The sequence below is a fragment of the Bos taurus genome, chromosome 29 (genome assembly GCF_002263795.3).
Source record: "Bos taurus isolate L1 Dominette 01449 registration number 42190680 breed Hereford chromosome 29, ARS-UCD2.0, whole genome shotgun sequence".
NCBI lineage: Eukaryota > Metazoa > Chordata > Mammalia > Artiodactyla > Bovidae > Bos > Bos taurus.
In genome coordinates, this window is record NC_037356.1 from 10,970,648 (window position 1) to 10,991,557 (window position 20,910).

At 38.6% G+C, this 20,910-nt stretch overlaps 1 protein-coding gene across 7 annotated transcripts in view; it reads left to right on the forward strand.

Moving 5' to 3' along the window:
• DLG2 (discs large MAGUK scaffold protein 2) overlaps window positions 1-20,910 on the forward strand; it is a 2,323,126-nt gene that overhangs the window by 1,037,962 nt on the left and 1,264,254 nt on the right. The window lies entirely within an intron of this gene.

Consider the following 20,910-nt stretch of genomic DNA (forward strand, 5'->3'; position numbering starts at 1 on the left):
TGGTCTCCCCAGTCTCTATAGTTCTCTATCAAAAGAGAGCACTTTTTTTTGGTAAATCTCCTTCTCCTTACTGGACTCGGTGCCCATTTGTTTCTGTTTTGCTTGCATCTGGCATAGTTTCAGGCAGATAGCAGGCACTTAACATATTTATTGAAAACATTAATGCACCAATGAATAATATATAATGCTCTTTATGCTACCTCACTTTGACTGAAATCGCTGTTACATATTCATAGTTCTTCACAATTGATCAGATGTGTTTGTGCCTCTTACTCCATCTAAGCACAGAAATAACATGAGGTGCAAAGGCAGGCCAGGCCCTTGTTTACAACGCTGAATAGGGAGGCTCAGGAAAGATAAAGGTCTGCCTCCAGCTTGGTGACCATATGACGTCACTTGAACCTGAGAATATGTATGTTCTTGCTGTGAGTGCTCTAAATCTGACCATTTTAGCTCTTCTTGGGCAAGGGATATCCCCCAGTGATTGAAATGACTTGAGATAAGAAAGCTTAGAATAATAGGTTCTAAAAAAGTTTGAAGAATTCCAAAACAGTATTAAAAACTTTTGTTCTGTACTCTTCTCAGCTCATTTTATCTTGGCATTGAGGCATTTAGTCTGTTGTACTTATTAAAAGCATCAAAAGCAATTATAGAAATTATTTATTATACTTTATATTATATTATATTTATAATATATGTTTATTATATTATAAATTATAATTTATATTATATTATAAATATAATAAAATATTTATATTAATTAAGTTTATAATATAATTATAATAAACTTAATTTATAATAATTAAGTTTACTATTCACTTACTTTTTGAGTGAGTTTATTATTCACTCACTTTGTACAGAGCATCATGTTGACTGGTATATGTGTTTTCTAAACTCCCAAAACCAATTTTTCTCATAGGCACTCTTTTCCTCACTTGATAGTTGAAGTTGAATTTCAGAGGAAATATAATACCTTGCACAAGCCAAATAGCTCATGAATGGCTGAGCCAGAACTTCACCCCTCTGAAGGGAGCTGGTTAACACATTGGCTTCGTCTGAAATTTTAGAGGTTACGTGCCAGGAACTGAGTTTCTCTTTGATGACTTAGATCACAGAGAACCTTTTCCTGGCATGACTTTGATGAATTGCTATCTGGTATTTGTAAACTGCCTAATAGTATAGATTAGATATAAAATACCAATATCTCCTTCCTGATTTGGTTATCCTGAACATTTTGTGAAGTCTTAGTGCCTCAGGAGAGATCAGCTGTCCTGACAGTATTGCTTGGAGGAATTCAAATTAGATCAAGTCAGTCCCCAGCGTGTTGCCGTGTTCCCGTTCAGCCTGGCTGCCTCACAGAATGCCGCACTGTGAGCTTGTTCGACGGAATCTTGGTCTCCTTGTACTTGCATTCAGAAATGCATAACGTTCCCTCCATGCACTCCGTTTCGTAAGGTACATGGTCTGGTATACATGCTTAAGGATTTGAAAGGACAAGGCTTTTGGAGCAGCATGGTCCTGGGCTCAAATCACAGTCATGCCACTTAACAGCTATGGGGTACTGGGCAGATGACTTAAATCTTTCTAAGCCTCAGTTGATTCATCTGTGAAATTGAGCAGCATAATTAGCTCACAAAGTCATTGTAAAGAAAAAGTAGTATAGATATAGCTAGAGATCCATCTCACTATGTATATGCCCACATGTAGTGGATGTTTAACATATACTATCATTCCTCTGTATTTAAAAATATTTAAAATAATGACAATATTTTAAAACATTTATAAATGAGAAAAGAAAATATGTTGCCTATACTCCCACCACACAAATTAAACAACCGCTCTAAATTTTAGTGTATTTTCTTCTTGTCATTTTTCATGTGGCTATGTTTAAAATCTGCCTTTCACTTAGTATTGCATTATAAGCAGGAGATTTTGTAGACATTTTCTATCCAGCAATTCAGTATTTACTTCTACGTATACCACTTCTACGTATTTACTGAAGAGAAATGAAGCCATATGTCTACGTAAGTCCACAAAGACTTGCGCTCAAATGTTTCAGATCAGATCAGATCAGGTCAGTTGCTCAGTCGTGTCCGACTCTTTGCGACCCCATGAATCGCAGCACACCAGGCCTCCCTGTCCATCACCAACTCCCGGAGTTCACTCAGACTCACGTCCATTGAGTCAGTGATGCCATCCAGCCATCTCATCCTCTGTCATCCCCTTCTCCTCCTGCCCCCAATCCCTCCCAGCATCAGAGTCTTTTCCAATGAGTCAACTCTTCGCATGAGGTGGCCAAAGTACTGGAGTTTCAGCTTTAGCATCAGTCCTTCCAAAGAAATCCCAGAGCTGATCTCCTTCAGAATGGACTGGTTGGATCTCCTCGCAGTCCAAGGGACTCTCAAGAGTCTTCTCCAACACCACAGTTCAAAAGCATCAATTCTTCAGCGCTCAGCCTTCTTCACAGTCCAACTCTCACATCCATACATGACCACAGGAAAAACCATAGCCTTGACTGGTTTTATTTACAATAGCAAAATTGTGACAATATCCAGATATCCATCAACAGGGGATATGGATAAAGACAATGTGATATATCCATACAGTGGAATACTACTCAGCTACAGAAAGGAATAAGCTATTTTTTAAGTTATTTATTTTTAACTGAAGGATACTTGCTTTACAGTACTATGTTTCTACCAAACATCAACATGAATCAGCCACAAGTTTACCCATGTCCCCTCCCACTTGAAGGAATAAACTATTGATACATACAATAGTATACAACAACAAATTTCAAAATAAGTATGCCAAATGAAGGAAGTTGGACAAAAAGGGGTGCTTACCATATAATTTCATTTATGCGAGATTCTAGAAAACTCAAATCAATCTGTAATAAAAAAAAAAAGCAGAAAAGTGATTGCTTAGGGATGAGAAGAGGTGAGGAGGAAAGATTACAGATGTTCACAAGGAAGCTTTTTGGAGTGATGAGTATGTTCAATATCTTTACTGAGCTGATGGCTTCACAGAAATTTACATAGCTCAAAACTCATCAAATTATACTCTTTAAATACGTGTAGTTTATTATAGAGCTTTGCTGGTAGCATCATTTATACTTTAAAAATTGTAAAAATAAAAATTATGTGTGTTGGTAAAAAATTTCACTAAAGAGTGAGACTATCCCCACTCATTTATATACAGATTGCTTTCAGAATTTTGCTGTTATATACAACATTGCAATGGACATCTTCAACAAAAAGATATCATATATTATTTGCTTTATCTTAAAATCTACTAATGATGAAATCATCTTTCTTTGGGCAGGAATGGCACAGAAAAATATTTATAGTTCACTTCTTATAGTTTAAGTGTTCTTATAAGGGAACTGTCAGAGAAGGCAATGGCACCCCACTTGAGTACTCTTGCCTGGAAAATCCCATGGATGGAGGAGCCTGGTAGGCTGCAGTCCATGGGGTCGCGAAGAGTCGGACAAGACTCAGCGACTTCACTTTCACTTTTGACTTTCATGCATTGGAGAAGGAAATGGCAACCCACTCCAGTGTTCTTGCCTAGAGAATCCCAGGGACGGGGGAGCCTGCTGGGCTGCCGTCCATGGGGTCACACAGAGTCGGACACCACTGAAGTGACTTAGCAGCAGCAGCAGCAGCATAAGGGAACTGTGTGTATAGTAGATTCACTAGTTACATTTAAAAAATGATTGTAATTACTGGTTTGGGGTACCACCATTTGGGTAATGGATAAGAATAGTAGCATAGCGGAAAGTGAGTTACAAATATTAAACCAAGAGTCTCAAGCAAGAGACCAATAGAGATGGAATTTTAAATCTCCAGGCAATGGAATTTTAACCCTCTCCAGGTTTCAGGAGCCCCATGAACTACCCCTGTCGATTTGTGTGTGCATGTTTCCGAAGCTGCTTGTCATGTCTGAGTCTTTGAAACCTGTTGTTGTTATTTAGTCGCTAAGTTGTTGTTGTTCAGTATCTAATTTTTTTGTGACCCCATGGATTGCAGCACTCCAGGCTTCCCTGCCCTTCACCGTCTCCCTGAGTTCACTCAAATTAATGTCCATTGAGTCAGCAATGCCATCCAACCATCTCATCCTCTGCCACCCCCTTATCTTCCTGCCCTCAGTCTTACCCAGTTCACTTCAGCTCAGTTCAGTCACTCAGTTGTGTCCGACTCCTTGTGACCCCATGTTCTGCAGCACGCTAGGCCTCCCTGTCCATCACCAACTCCCAGAGTTTACTCAAACTCATGTCCATTACGTTGGTGATGCCATCCAACCATCTCATCCTCTGTCGTCCCCTTCTCCTACTGCCTTCAGTCTTATCCAGCACCAGGGTTTTTTCCAGTGAGTCAGCTCATTGCATCAGGTGGCCAAAGAATTGGAGTTTTAGCTTCAGTATCAGTCCTGCCAATGAATATTCGGGGTTGATTTCTTTTAGGATTGACTGGTTTGATCTCTTTGTCCAAGGGACTCTCAAGAGTCTTCTCCAGCACCATAATTCAAAAGCATCAGTTCTTTGCTGCTCAGCCTTCTTTATGATTTAGTTCTCACTTTCGTACATGACTACTGGAAAAACCATAGCTTTGACCATATGGACCTTTGTTGGAAAGTAATGTTTCTGCTTTTTAATATGCTGTCTAGGTTTGTCATAACTTTTCTTCCAAGAAGCAATTGTCTTTTACTTTCCTGTTTGCAGTCACCATCCATAGTGATTTTGGAGTCCAAGAAAATAAAATCTGCCACTGTTTCCATTGTTTCCCCATCTATTTGCCATGAAGTGATGGAACTGGATGCCATTATCTTCATTTTTTGAATGTTGAGTTTTAAGCCAGCTTTTTCACTCTCCTCTCTCACTTTCATCAAGAAGCTCTTTAGTTTCTTTTCACTTTCTGCCATTAAGATGGTGTCATCTGCATATCTGAGGTTGTTAATATTTCTCCTGGCAATTTTGATTCCAGCTTATGCTTCATCCAGCCTGGCATTTTGCATGATGTACTCTGCACACAAGTTAAATAAGCAAGGTGACAATTTACAGACTTAATGTATTCCTAGTTCATTATTCTACATCCAGTTTCTAAATGTTGCTTCTTGACTCTCATACAGGTTTCTCAAGAGGCAGGTGAGGTGGTCTGGTATTCCCATATCTTTCAGAATTTTCCACAGTTTGTTGTGATCCACACAGTGAAAGGCCTTAGTATAGTCAATGAAGCAGAAGTAGATGTTTTTTCCTGGGATTTTCTTGCTTTTTCTATGATTTAGCAGATGTTGGCAATTTGATCTCTGATTCCTCTGCCTTTTCTAAATCCAGCTTGTACATCTGGAAGTTCTCAGTTTCATCCTGTTGGAAGCTTGAAGGATTCTGCGGCTTGTTATGAACCATTCTGTGCAGTAGTCAATTACCCGGCTCATCCAGTCTCGTCTAGGTGCTTACTTTCGTTCTTAGTCAGTGATGTTTACTCTATAAGGAATGTATAAAAGGTGTTGCGTGGATTTTTTTTACTTCAAAGTTCCCATTAATTTGTTCATTCAAAAAAACACAATGCTGAGCTTAGACTGAACACCAAACATTGGATTCATACTGGGCACAGAGCTCTGAATAATGCATAATTCCTGGCTTCAAAAGCTTACAGTAATTTTTGAGAAATCAGTAGGTAAACAATAAATTAGAATAGGGGATGATTGGCCCAACCAGAGGCATACGCAATTGGGAAACCTATAGCAGACACATGGATCCCAGCCTCAAGCTTTAAGATAGGCGTTCTAGAAAAAGTACGCCTTAGCTGGTAACTGTAAAAGGAAGAGTTGGGTGATGAAACTTAGAGAGAGAGGGAAGAGGATGTTTCAGGAAATGTAAACAGCATGCAGAAGACACTTGAAGGAATGGAGGGCTTTCAAAATTCTGTGGGTGTGTCTGTGGCTATGATGTGTGGGAGTGAATGGCCAGGCCTACATACGCAAGCTGGTGCCCTTGGCCAAGGCTGCCCTGTTCAGAAGAGATAGGCAGGCTGACACTGTCCAGGCACGATTGGCGAGATTAGGGAGGTAAGAATAAGGATGGCAGGGGGCACCGTCAGCAGGCCTGGGGCCAGGCCAGAGAAGGGTTGGACACTGATCTTGTGGCTCAGGCCACCCACAGTTGGCTGACCCCTCGCTCCCCTTCTTCGACAGCAATGGAATGGACTTCATGTCTTCGGTTCAGACCCTAACAAGCCACCTGAGCTTTCCACCAGGATAGTGAGACAATCTGAGACCTTTCATGAACTAATGATGATGACCACATTGATAAAAGATTTCTTTTTAATGTTTGTTTCATATGAAAGACTTATAAGACATATCAGGGGTAAAAATATATTAAAAATATTCTGTAATGTATTTGTTTTCTGATAATGAAAGTAATAGATGCTAATTATAGAATAAGTAGTATCATCATTTAGGAGTTTTAATATGTGTATTATAGAAAAGTTGAAAATCATCAAAGTCTGAAGAAGAAAACAAACATTATTGACGAGGTAGCATAGTTAATTTTTTTTCCCTTTTAGTATTGTCTCTCTGCACATCTCATTGTGTCTAAACCCTTATATATTTAATCAATGTCCTACTTATAGATAATGTCATTTCCAGCTGTTCCTTTTACAATTACTACATGGTAAGTCATACACACACACACACACACATATATTAGCATACAAGATTTAGTTTGACATAAAGCGAATTTATAAAGGCATAATCATTTGGATAAGACAAATGTCATAATTTTAAAGGCATGCATAAAATAACATATAGTTGACACATTTAACCACCCTGCCTCCTATCCCTGGACATTTAGTCCCTAAATTTTAGCCTCATAAATAACCTAAAACCTTAAGTCCTTCAATGTCTTTGGGCCTATCAATTATATGCTTCCAGTCATGACATATTTCAGCTTGGTAAAAAATGTTAGAATCTGGTAAAATCAATAAGCATCCTCCAACACTACAGCCAGTTATGTTAAGGGAAGGCAGGGAATCTGGTCATCTCATTTGAATATTGACCAGGTTTCAGCTTCCATATTTTTATACACATTATCTCACTTAATTTATACCTCAACTGTGTCAGGGGTGTGCTAGCCCATCATACAGATGAAGAAACTAAGGCTCAGAGTGATTAAGTAACTTCCCAAGTTTATAGGCTGAATTGGAAGTAAAATTTTAACCAGAGTCTATCACATATCAAAGGTAATATTTTTCCATCTATACATGTCCTCTCACAAAAATCAATGATGGTGTTTCTTTTGTAACTCAGAAGCAAACTAGTGTCTCTTTTTAAATTAATGATCATAGTTAACAATCATTGACCATCACTATGTGTCAGGTACTGTTCTGAGTACTTTATAGGTATTAACTTATTTAATCCTCCAAATCTGACGGTATAGGGTCTATTATTGTACCCAATACACAGATGAGGAAACTGAGGCACAGAGAGATTAGCTATGTTACACAGAACTCTCGATTTAAGGGCAGAGAACGCAGGCCGCAAGCCTAGCCGTCTGCTTTGGAGTCAGCATTCTGAACTTCCACAGCGTTGTCTCTCAGAGCACAATTGTAGCTTGTGCCAGAGAGCAAACAGTAGATGTTGTCTTACTGTATGTAGTAACATTGCATAACATTAAAAGCAGTGCAAGAATCAAGAACACAGATTTTGGAACCAAACTATGTCTGCTTGCATCCAGGATCTGCCACTTAGTAGCTGCATTGCCCTGTGGCAGGATACTTAATCTCCCTATTTCTGACCTCTTCATCCGTCACATGGAGATCATAGCAGCACCTTGTAAGGTTGTTATAGGAATAAGCATTTGTACAGCACTTTAAATAGTGCCTGGCATATACTTAACTGCTGTGTGAGTTTTATTAAATAGGTTGTAGTTTATGAGTTCTCTTCTGATTCCTCTCTCACAAACCACGCTCTCGGAAGCCGTGTTCTCAATGGTAAGCCGAGGTGACCAGCACATCCACTGTCTGGCTTTTTCAAAGGCCTTTCCCACTATTGATGGCCCAGCGAAGATCTGGGCCCTGAGGCTGAGTAGTATCTTGTGTTTCTGTGAGATCTGCTTTAAAGGGAAGAGCCAGCCTTGCCAACTTTCCAAATTTAGCCATAACTGGGTCACCTAAAAAAGTAGTACACTGTTCCCTGAAGTAACCTTTTGCTTGCGTTAATTTTATATGAAGTGCTCCTCACCAAATCTTAGCACGTTCTGAATTTCATGAGTCACTGCTTCAGCAGAAAAGTGTGTGAAGAGTGCCTTTGCAGGACTGTTAGCAGACGTGGTGCAGTTCACTTCTGCTCTCGGTCAAGTCTGTATCTCTAGGGAATGATACTGAAAGGAAAAACAGACAGACAGGATCAGGTATGATTATTTTATTTTGGTCTTTCACACTGTAAAATCTTCAAGCCGGAATTTAGCTTTGAATGAGTTGAACTGAATCCCTAATATTGCTCACTAGCTGGTAATGGGCTCTGTGCTAGGTACTCCGAGTACAAACAAGAATTTGACCCTGGTTCTGCCTCGAAAGGCAGGACAGTCTCGTGTTGATCAGTCTCTGGAGAAACGCTTCTGAGGAGCCGTCTTCAGCTTGAAGTCAGAGGTTGATTTCCCAAGTCTGACTTGACACAATTGCATGAATCATTATCTGACTGAGGAGCCTCTCCTTATACATCCCAACTGAAAAAAAAAAAAAAATGTTTAGGGGGCCTAACACTTTGAGTCAAATGGAAAATGTGCAGTGAAGAACCATTCTCTTTGCAATGGACAAAGGATGTGTAAGAGGTAGGCGGCTAACACTTTGAGGTGGCTGACCAGAGGCCAGGACCCGTGTTAGTCATACGGTCATCTTACTCCAAGCTTGAGTCAGCCCTGTGGGGTGATTATATCTTTCAGGTGGTTGGGAACTGCTGTTTATCAATACTCTGAGGTGAGAATAACCTGATTAGGTCCAGAGCTAGGAAAGGATAGAACCCAGAATTACAACTTAAGTCTCTCTGGTTCTAAAGTCCATGTATTTCCCACTGTAGGAATTATTTCCTTAGAGGGATCATTTTAAGGGAAAAAAATGAATTTAATATCTTAGCAATCCTAAACCCAGAGTCTTCTTTAATAGAGGCACTGCCAGCATGAGGGGTTTCTTGAAGTTCATTGGCATCACCTTCCTGAAGAAATGGCCTCTCTTCTTTTATGATCCAATGGTTACTCACACCTTTTCTTTTGAGTGAGTCACTATAGCATATTTAGTTCGGTTTACACCAGTTATGCATCCAGAATTTGAGAGATTATTTGCCTCTCTCAGCTGTACATTGTGGAAGAAAGACAGGAGCTTTGGAGCCTTGTTGAGCTAAGTTCTGTCTATGTACATGCTTGGTGACTCTCAGATGGAGAACATGATACCTTGCTTGTGAGGTTAGCATGACATAAAAAATGTTATTGTTAATTATCTGGATTATAGTTACAGCTGAATAAATTCTAGTCCTTCTCCATTCCTAGTGAGATATTTTGATGACCCACTGTTTGGGTGAAAGCAGCTCCTTTGAAGATACTTGCTAAGTACCCACAAGGTCTTGCTGTTTTAGATGATTAAAGACTGAAGGGACTGAAAGTCTGAAGGTCCTACCCTTGATGCCCTTGGGTCCTGGATTTAAAGAAAGGATAAAGAAAAGTGGAAATGATTTACAGACAAATTAAATGCTTTAAAATATGACGTTTGCAGTAAATAGAATCCAGAGAAAGTAGAGATGGATACAGTGAGGCTTTAAGGAAGGCCTTTTGGGGAGGGGAGGTGTTTAATAGATCTGGGGCAGAAAGTGGGGGTCGGGGATAGAAGCTGCACAGGCAAAAGGGAGAACTTAAGCCATCATTTGCTCCTATGACTTTCCCCTTCCCTTTGTACTTCCTCGTTTCTACAGCAAGAACATAGAGTTCATTTTCCTTTTCCTCTCCGTTTCCCTTCCCTTGTACCTGTGCATCTGTTTTTCTTGATTATAGAAGCATGATAGCTTTTGTTATTTCTTTAAATGTATGTGGAGTAAATAGAACTAATTTTTGGTGGGATTATTTCTTTTAGAGGTTTTTGAGCAGCTGCTCTCTTCCAGGTACTTTATGAAAGGTGACTTGGGATAGACAATGATCTAGTAGGGAAATTAAGACAAATGGAAAATAATCAATGCTTTAAGGAGAGAGCAGGAAAAGCACTGAAGAATTTCAGAGAATCTATGATGGGAGGGATGAGAGAGTTCTCATGAAGAGAGGCCTAACTTGAACTAGGGCTTGAAAGATAAGATTAATAATTCTAAAATGTAAATACAAGTGCAGAAATGTGAAACAAAATGTATAATCAAAGATTACTGAGCAGTCCTATTTGCAGAAGCCACGCAAAGAAATTGTAGACCAGAAGCTTAGAAAGATAAGTTGTAGACGAAGGACCATAAATGTCACATTGAGTATGTGAGGCAGTGGATATGAACTAAGCTCACTGTGGGAATCATTTCATAATATATATGCCAAATCATTACATTGTATAACTTAAACCAATACAGTGTTACATGGAAATTATATTATGAGTAAAATTGGAAAAAATATCAACTCCATAATGAATGCAAAACCTAATCAAGCATTTTGTGGAACAAACAAACATTCCAAATATTTTTAAATAGGAAAGAACTGTAGGATTTTTTCATGGATGGATGCTTATGCAGTGTTTTACAGATTGATCTTCATAAAGAGGTGCTTATATTCAAAGATGCTCAATATCATTAATAACAAAGGAATGCAGATGAAAGCAAAGCAAGATCATTTTCATTTATCAGATAAACAAAGATTTTAAAAGATTGATAGTGGTTAGCACTGACAAGTGAAAAATAGATATCACCACTGATGTAAATTGCATAATTGTGAAACTGGAAATTGACATAAAGTTTCTAGAAAACAACATAGTGGAATGCACTAGTATTTAATACATGGGTACCTTTATATTTGGCATTTCTACTTATACAGATATATCCTAAGGTCACAATTGAGTGACACTCAAAAGTGATTGCATATAATATATATATAATATAGCGTATTAACTAACACTACAAAATTCGTAGCAACTGAAATGTCCATTAATTGGGTTATAAGATAACCCAATAAATAAATTTGGTTCTCCAGGTGGCACAGTGGTAAAGAATCTGCCTCACAATGCAGGGGACATGGGAGATGTGGGTTTGATCCCTGGGTCAGTAAGATCCCTTGGAGAAGGAAATGGCAGCCCTCTACAGCATTCTTGCTGGAAAATTCCATAGACCGAGGAGCCTCAAGGGCTACAGTCCATGGGGGCACAAACAGTCAGACATGACTAAGCACACACACACATACACACACACAATAAGTAAATTATGGCATTAACTTTGAACAAAATGCTTGTAACTGGTTTTCCAAAAGGATAAGTTTGTTTTGTATTAACCTGGAATGATCTTTATCATATGTTAAAAAACAAACCAAACAGATAGTAACTGACCTCATTTATGTGAAAGCAAAAACTTCATATGGAAAAACTTATCAAGAAGAGTGTATACCAAATAGCTAAATATAGTTATCACTTCAGAGTAGAAATAAAAAGTAATTTCACTTTCACTTTCAATCTATCTACATTTCTTAAATGGGTGTGAAAATTATAAATAAAAAATTAAAGTACTTTGATAAATTATTAAGAAGAAACGATTAAAAGCATTTTTTAGCTACAAGTTTGAATATAAACCAGAATGAATGTAAGGGCAAAGAGGAAAGTCAGTGACCTCTGAGACACCTTTCCATCTCATCCAATGTTGACCTTGTATTTTCCTATCACATGATTCTATTTTCAGTCCATTATAGTATTTAGAAATATATCTTACTTTCTGGCTTATTTTTAAACTACGTTCCTGAGATTAAGGACCTTACTTATCTTGTTCCTTACTTTATCTCTGGCACTTAGAACATTGTTGAATGGCAGTAACCTCACATAAATCAGTGGAATGAAGTCAATGCCTGTTGGACGGCTATTGCAATTGTTGGCTTTTAAAGTTTGAACACCATAATTTGACTTATAAACCCCTATATAGTTTTGTTCCTTCCAGCCTCTCTAGCTTTGTTATCTTAGCATCCCCACCTCCATGCCTTCTAGGATCTGTGCACATTGAACTTTTTTCATTTATCTGAACATACCCTTCTCTTTCATTTCCAGACCTTTGTATATGTTATTCCTGCTTATTAGAAAATCAACCAATTTCTTCTCTTCCTTATCCTGCTCAGCCCTCTGGTATCTTTAAGTAGTATTATGGCTTAAGGTCAGAGGCTCTGGATGTAAACATCAGATTACTTATGTAACTTAGTCAAGTTTTGTTGTTGTTGTTTAAATATCCTTATGTGTAAAGTAAAAATACTTGTGCTGCGTTGCTGTGCTGTGCTTAGTCGTGTCCGTCTCTTTGTGACCACATGGACTGTAGCCCTCCAGGTTCCCCTGTCCATGGGATTCTCCAGGCAAGAATACTGGAGTGGGTTGCCATGCCCTTCTCCAGGGGATCTCCCCAACCCAGAGACTGAACCCAGGTCTCCCTCATTGCAGGCGGATTCTTTACCATCTGAGCCACCAGGAAGCAAATTAATAGTACCTCTGTCCTAAGGTTGTTGTGAGAACAATGACGTAACACGTAAAAAGCACTAAGGACAGTTCCCGATGCACAGTAGCAGTTTGTTGCATGTTAGAATGATGAGGGTGATGATGCTGGTGATTATGACAGTGGCTTGTGGTGCTGCAGTTGTATTAATACCGATACCACCTTTTGGGGAAAACTTCCCTACCCCAGGATGAGTTAGGCGCCATTCTTCTTTACTGACTAACTAATTATTGTGCATTATTCCCCATATGCTTGAGTCTTCCTAGAATACAAGCTGCATGGGATCAGAGGCTGAGACCATTGAGTTAAAGAAGCCACAACACCTACAGTAGGTAGTGTTGGACATGTTTGTAAAATGGAAGAACTGAATAATCTTGGCATAAAGTGATAAAGTTGAGTTAAAATATATTGTAGGAACTTGTAGGAGACAGATTTTGGCAACGGAGTAGAGTGAGAAAGAATGAGTTAAGGATGACTCAGTTTCAGGTACTGGGGAATAGAAAAATGATGAAACCATTAAGAGAGAGGAATAAAATGGATGATCGGTGTTGGCCCTTCCTGTTCACGAGCAAGAATTACCTTTTATCTTGTGCTTTCACATCTATCCTGAAGGACTCTTAAGTATATTGTATTCTTTGACATCTAAAACTTTAGGTTGTAGCAGGGCAAATTTACCAAAAAGCAAATTGAAGTACAGAGGTCAATGGCTTGTTTGAACTTGTATTTGAATAGAAATTCCTAATCCCAGTGGAAAACAATTTTATTTAAATTAGTAACTTGCCTATTTAGAAATATATGCAGAATGTCTACAATGAACAGAACATCATGATCTGCGTATAGAGCTGCAAAGGACCTGACCATTGCCATTAACAGCTCACTATTTATTGATAAAGTCAGTTAAACAAGTTCAAGACAGACTTCTTAAGGATTCAGATAATATCCTTTGGGAGGACCATGAACAGAGCAATCAATTTTTGCAGAAGATTTAAAGAAGGTTTTTGGACAATGTTACATTTGACCTAGGTTTTTATGCTGTTCATTTTTCACAATTTTCTTCAATATATTTCTTTCAAAGATAAGGTATACTTTCTAAATTAGAATTTTCTAATTTTCTCAATGGGTTCATAAAAGGACATTATCTAATGCATGTCTACCATTTAGCTTTGGGTTTTTAGTTTTGTAAATTATTTTGCACTTTTTCTTTCTTCCTTTAATTTAACTCAGCAACAGTAGCCCTCTGTGGTGAAGAAACACCGAATGAATTAGTGTTTGAGGTGACAATTTTCAGCATACTTTTAATATCTTCTGCAGAGCTGATAACATGTTGAAGAAGTGACTTTTTAAAGCAAATTAAGGTAGAGTCCAAATGAGAATATCACAGAGCCCCAGGTTGATTGCTTTATTTCCCCATTGAATCCTCAAAGTTACATGAAAACAAAATCAAATTACACCTGGATTTTGGTGATAATAGGCAATAGACTTCTGATATGTGAAGAAGATGTCACCAGTATATGATCTAAAGAACTAAATTTACACTGAGAATAGAATCATAAGGTTTTTGCACTGAAAAAGAAATTTAATGGTAATCTAGTAAAATATTTTATTTGTCTCTTTCTTATTTAGAGACTGGTGTTAAATAGAAAGATTGAATTCATTTCAGTTCAATTCACTGAAGCAGTTGCTTAGTATACTAGATTACTGAATTGCTTAGTATTGCAATTCAATACTTCAAAAGTTCCCATTACTTAATATCTTTATGAAATTGGGCAAGTCATTTAAGATCACTGTCTCATTTTTTTAACCAATAAAATGAGGAAATGGAGAAAATAATAGGTATCTCATAGAGATATTGAGAGAATGAAATGAGATAATGTGTATAAAATACGGATCTGACCATTTTATTGTGACCCACCCTACTCGCCCACCTCTAGACAGCTATCAAGATTGGATTGGTTGCAGTATGAGCAGCTGGCCACATGTGTTTCCCCCACCACTGTAATTCCAGTGCCCTGTACTATGCCTGACATGTCGGAGGCACTCAATTTTTTTCTTGAATGAATGTATGAACTTGACTTTCCTTATGTCTTTATATTAACTGATGGACCCCTGAAAATGTTAACTTCCAGACCTCTTCAATCTAAGCCACTTTTAAACAAAAGGGTGAATTGAGACCCTAAGTGTTACAGAATTGGCTCCAGTGACAAAGATGAAAAGCCAGTGACAGATCCACCTGGGACTCAGGCCTTCTAACCTCCAGCCTCGCGTGTTCTCCCACAGACTTTACACATGGTAATAAGTACTGTGTTTTCCCAACATTTTAACTGTGGTTAAATGTACCCATTCAAGAGAATTTGGAGAATACAATTGTATGAGTATGTGTGTGTGCGTATGTGCTAAGTCGCTTCAGTTGTGTCTGGCTCTTTGCAACCATATGGACTGTAGCCAAGCCAGGCTCCTCTGTCCATAGGATTCTCCAGACAAGAATACTGAAGTGGGTTGCCATTCCCTTCTCCAGGGGATCTTCTTGACCCAGGGATCAAACTTGAGTCTCCTGTGTCTCCTGCATTAAGAATAAAATTTAGATTTATGATTTATTTACATAAAGTGTCAAAATTTAGGCATACTTCTTTGGCTCTTGCATTTGACATTACCAGGAATAATTATCTTGTGACTAAATATCATTTAAAAACATTTTAATGGCCGGTTAGGATTCAGTTTGACAGAGATACCAAGTTTTATCATTTCTTATTGCTGGATATTTAACTTCCAGTTTTTCACTCTCATAAATAATGCTCCAAGACATTTTTTTTTTGCAAAATTGCTGTCTTGTCTTCTGATTATTTACTCTGAATAAATTATTAGATATGAAATAATAGCTGGATCAAAGGTTAGGTCCATTTTTAAAGCACTTAAATAATAAATATTAACAGTAGCACTGTCTTTCTAGAATACTTAACCAGTTTCTTTCTAAAAAGCAATATCTGTCTGTATTTTTTATGCCAATATTATTAGAAAAATGTGTTAATATTGAAGGATAACTTCTTCCTTTTTTCCAAAGTAATTGTTTCAGAGGTATATGCATCACTGTAGCTTCTAGAATAACATGTCAAACAAACCATCATTCCTCATTATCTTTTCTTGATAATACATGCTGATTGCATGTGTACAATCTCCATAAAAATAAAAGCAGACAGCTTCAGCATAGCTGAGTCACTACCTCTGTATAACAATTCAGCATAATGAGGTGAACAAAGGTCATATTTTAAATAGTCAAATATAGAAATTCTTTGTGATAAAAATTTTGATCTTCTGTTAAGCCAATTATTATTTGGACATTTGAGCTTTGGGCATTTACAGCAATCATTTAAATGTTTCTTCAACACCTGTCAGATACCAAATTAGGGAGATAAGTGATTAAAGACCATGCTTTCCCATCTTTTTTCTCTCATTCTTTAATGAGTGATGATAAGCCCTTGTTTTATTTTACAGATTCCTGTGATATATGAAGATTTGCCTGTTGTTATTTGAGAAACACCCAAGAGTCCTAGACTGTACTCAGAAGTTCTGATTTACTTTATCAACTGTGAAGTCCTGATACTGAACACTTGCTATTATATTTATACATGATAAAATCCCTTTTTACCTTCTTGAAGAATGGGTTTCACAAAATGACAAGGTGTTTGTTATAGTTATGGTCTCATCACCAATTTTATTATAGAACAGGTTTCGTAGCCTCAATAGTCCTGAAAATTTTGTAGAAAAAAACAATTATGCTGACCCCACAGAGTTATTGAGAGTTTGTGGTGGCTGGGGTCTAGCAAGTAAATGATAAAAAAAAAAAAAAAGAAGAGAAAAAAAAGAAATTATGAATGTACAAAGTAATAACAAATACTTAGGGTTTAGTTTGAATTTTTTTTTCCTAATGATGGTATGATGGCCAGGGACCAGGAAATTCCCTGTGTCTGACTGGCACCTCACCCAGATTTTCATGAGATTTCTGATGGAGGAATCTATACAGAAGGCATGGGTTTCCCAGGTGGCACAGCGGTAAAGAATCTGTCTGCCATTCCAGGAGACGCAAGAGACACATATTCAATCCTGTGTCACGAAGATCTCCTGAAGGAGGAAATGGCAACCCACTCCACTTTTCCTGCCTGAAAATTCCTATGGACAGAGGAGCCTGGTGGGCTTGAGTCCATGGGGTCACAAAGAGTCAGACACGACTGAGAGACAGCGCACACATACACACAGGTATAGAAGCTACCCTGGCTTCTGAGGACATCTTCATAACTGAAGATTAATTCTTCAGTGGATTTTTTTTACCAATGCACAGGTCTGGTAAAATGTAAAAAGAAAAAAAAGAATTGTGGCTTAAAACTGAAGCTATAATGTAGGTATCCTGTTCTTTCCTTTATGAAACTGAAATGTTTGAATATGTCACTCAAATTCAGGTCAGAGTATCCAAAACAGAGAGCGAGAGACCTAGATGGCTCAGAGGACCACCGCTCAGCTCTGCACAGGCAGAAGGCACAATAGCAAGAAAAGGGGGAGAGGCCCAGGAGGCCTGGAAGACGGGCTCCACCGAGGTGAACCCACAGCATGGAGCCTGAGGAGGCAGCAAAACTTCTAGGTGCTGTCCCTAGACAGGACATAAGCCCTACATGGCTTAATGCATGTCCTCAGGCCTACCCTATTAGATTACTCAAAATAAATAAAGTTAAGGTAATGGAATTATGGGTAGAACAGGTAGAAAATCCCTTCTATACACTCATGCTTTGATTAGGCCCTGTAACTGGGAAGTGTTACTTGCTCATTCGTATTCGACTCTTGTGACCCTATGGACTGCAGGCTGCCAGGCTTCCCGGTCCGTGGAATTCTCCAGGCAAGAATAGTGGAGTGGGCAGCCATTCCCTTCTCCAGGGGATATTCTCAACACAGGGATTGAACCTGAGTCACCTGCAATGCAGGCAGATCCTTTACTATCCGAGCTACAAGCGATTAGCCCTGGGAAATAAACCCTGTAATTGAGTCCCTCAGTTGCCACAATTCATTGATTGCACATAGACTTCCAATCCATTGAATCCTATACTTTCTAAGTACCAATCTGTTCACTTTTAAACTCATTTTTCTTGTCCCACAAGGTGCCATCATTCGTTACTATAATCACTTCTTTTACTCTCAGATACTTACCCTGCCCACCCACGCCACCACTTCCTAAGAAAGACATCTCTTTTGAACTCCCTCATCTTCTTCTACCAATCCCACCAATGTTTTTGCTTCTCTGTCTGCTCTTTTCTTTCCTTCTATCACATTGCAAGAAATTCATCTCCTCTCCTCTTGATTCTGTTCACTTGTCCTTGGGGTACCAGCTCTTCTTCCCTTCTCAAAACTTTTATTTTCTTATGTGTAATCACGTTGGCCATGACAAGGGTCCATATAGCCAAAGCTGTGGTTTTTCCATAGTCATGTACAGATGTGAAAGTTGGACCATAAGGAAGGCTGAGCACCAAAGAATTGATGCTTTTGAACTGTGGTGCTGGAGAAGACTCTTGAGAGTCCCTTGGACTGCAGGGAGATCAGACTAGTCAATCCTGAAGAAAATCAACTCTGAATATTCATTGAAAGGACTGAGCTGAAGCTGACACTCCAATACTTTGACCACCAGATGCAAAGAGCCAGCTCATTGGAAAAGACTGTGATGCTGGGAAAGCTTGAGGGCAGGAGGAGAAGGGGGTGCCAGAGGATGAGATGGTTAGATAGCATCGCCAACACAATCGACATGAGTTTGAGCAAACTCCAGGAGATAGTGAAGGATAGGGAAGCCTGGCAAACTGCAGTTCATGGGATCACAAAGAGTCATACACAACTTAGCGAGTGACTGAACAATGACAACAGTGCCTGAAATAATTTTTAAAATCAACTTAAAATGCATCAAAGTATAAAACAAGTCTTGTAGTCAGAGTCTTTTGAATTATTTGACACAGACATCAGGTATTCCATATCACTTTATTTTCATCTCTCAGAAGGTGCCTCTACACCCTATTACCAAAACTCCATTAAAAGCAAGTCTCTAAAACCTCACATTGCTTCTGGTTTTCATTTCCCATCATTTACTGAAACTGATGTTGTGATCTGTGTACCAACTTGTTTTTGAATCTCTCAGCTTTTGGAAATGATGAAGAATCTTCATATTTACAGCTAAGGATTTCCTCTGGTCTTTGAGTATGAGAATCAGATGTATCTCCCTATCACCAAGGGAAAGTGTTCTTCAAAAGCTTTCATTATGGAAAATTTAAAACTACCCCAAAGTAAGAGAATAGAGTAATCAACCCCCATTTTCATATTCTTGTTTCATCTGTCTGCTCCTTGCCACTTATTTGAATATGTTTGATAGAATAATTTAAGTCATATAATTTTACCCGTAAACAGCCCAGCAGGTTTTTCAAAAAGATAAGTATTATTTTAATGTAACCAAACTATAATTATCAAACTAAGCACAATTAACAATGATTCATGAATGATGTCTAATATTTAGTTCAAGTTCAGTATTTCCCAAATGTCTTAAAACTGCCTTTTTTCCAGCTTGATTGAGATATACTTGACATATATTATTAACATGTAATTTTCAGGTGTACAATGTAATGATTTGATACATAAATGTGTTACAGAATGAATACCACAAAAAAGCTGTGTTTTAATTTTTTCAAATTTATTTCTAAATTTTCGTTTTGGCGGCATGGGTCTTCGTTTCTTTGTTCAGGCTTTCTCTCGTCGTGGAGAGCAGGGGCTGCTCTCCGCTGCGGTGCCCGGACTTCTCATTGCGGTGCTTCCCACTATGGAGCAGGGGCTTAAGAGTGTGCAGGCTTCAGTAGCTGTGGCTTGTGGGCTTAGCTGGGTGGACACATGTGAAGTCTTCCCAGAGCAAGGATGGAACCTGTGTCTTCTGCCTTGGCAGGCAGTCTCTGCTTTTGGACCGCCAGGGAAGTCCATGCTGTCTTTTTAACAGTCAGTTTATTCTAATCAGGATTCAGTCAAGATCTGCAAATTGCCTGTGATTAAATATCTCTTGATTAAATGTCTCTTAATCTATCAGTTCCCCCCCCCTGCTTTTCCTCCCATGCATGCTAAAGAAGTTAGGATACACTCCCTGGATAATTTACCAGACTCTGGAGTTGTCTGGCAATCTTCGTGTTCTATCTTTTAATTTCTTCCTTCTCTCCAACCCCCTTTCCTGTAATTTGCTAATTAGGGTAGAGACCTGATTACATTGAAGATTTTTCTGTTTTTGTTTGGTTTTCTGTGTTCAGAGGGCAGGAATACTTTCCGGGCAGTGCTGGCCACTTGGTATAGCTTCGCGTCAGGAGTCCCAAGATGCTTTGTTCCAGTTTTACTGATGCCATTATTGATAAATGGGTTCAGATGGTGTCAGCCTAATCCATCCATTATAATACATAAAATCCAGGGTTTTAAAGATAGACTTTTTCATTTAAACAGGTTCATGGATACAATTGCTGTATCTTCTAGCCTTCTTTTAAAAGGCATCGGCACTTTACAAGTGTGTTAATATTAACACTAGAGTGTTTAAGCTCTGTACAAGAATGTGTAAATCATTCCTCACCTTTTATTCACTATGTCCATCATCACTGGCCTCATTTTTCTCATTAACACAATACTGTGTTATAATCTGGGGACTATAGCATTTGTAAAGCCCAGTTGGAAAACAAAATGGAGTACTTTGGAAACAATATCAATCTTTCAGGAAAAAAAAAAGTATTTGTGTAAAAATAATAATGATGATTATAAGGAAGAGAAATACACATGCTTCCTCTGTCATAGGGCTTCCTTAGTGGCTTACCTGGTAAAGAACCTGCCTGCCAATGCATGAGACACAGGTCCAATCTTGGATTAAGAAGATCCCCTGGGGGAGGGCATGGCAACCCGCTCTGGTATTCAGAAATTCCATGGACAGAGGAACCTGGGTGGCTACAGTCCATAGGGTGGCAGAGTCAGATATGACTGAGCATGCATGCACACACACACACATGTGTTATCATCCTTACTTATAATTAATATGTATATAATTAATGTATATGTGAGGGCTTCCCTGGTAGCTCAATCGGTGAAGAATCTGCCTGCAATGCAGGAGACCTGGGTTTGATTCCTAGGTCGGGAAGAGCCCCTGGAGAAGGAAATGGCAACCCATTCCAGTATGCTTGCCTA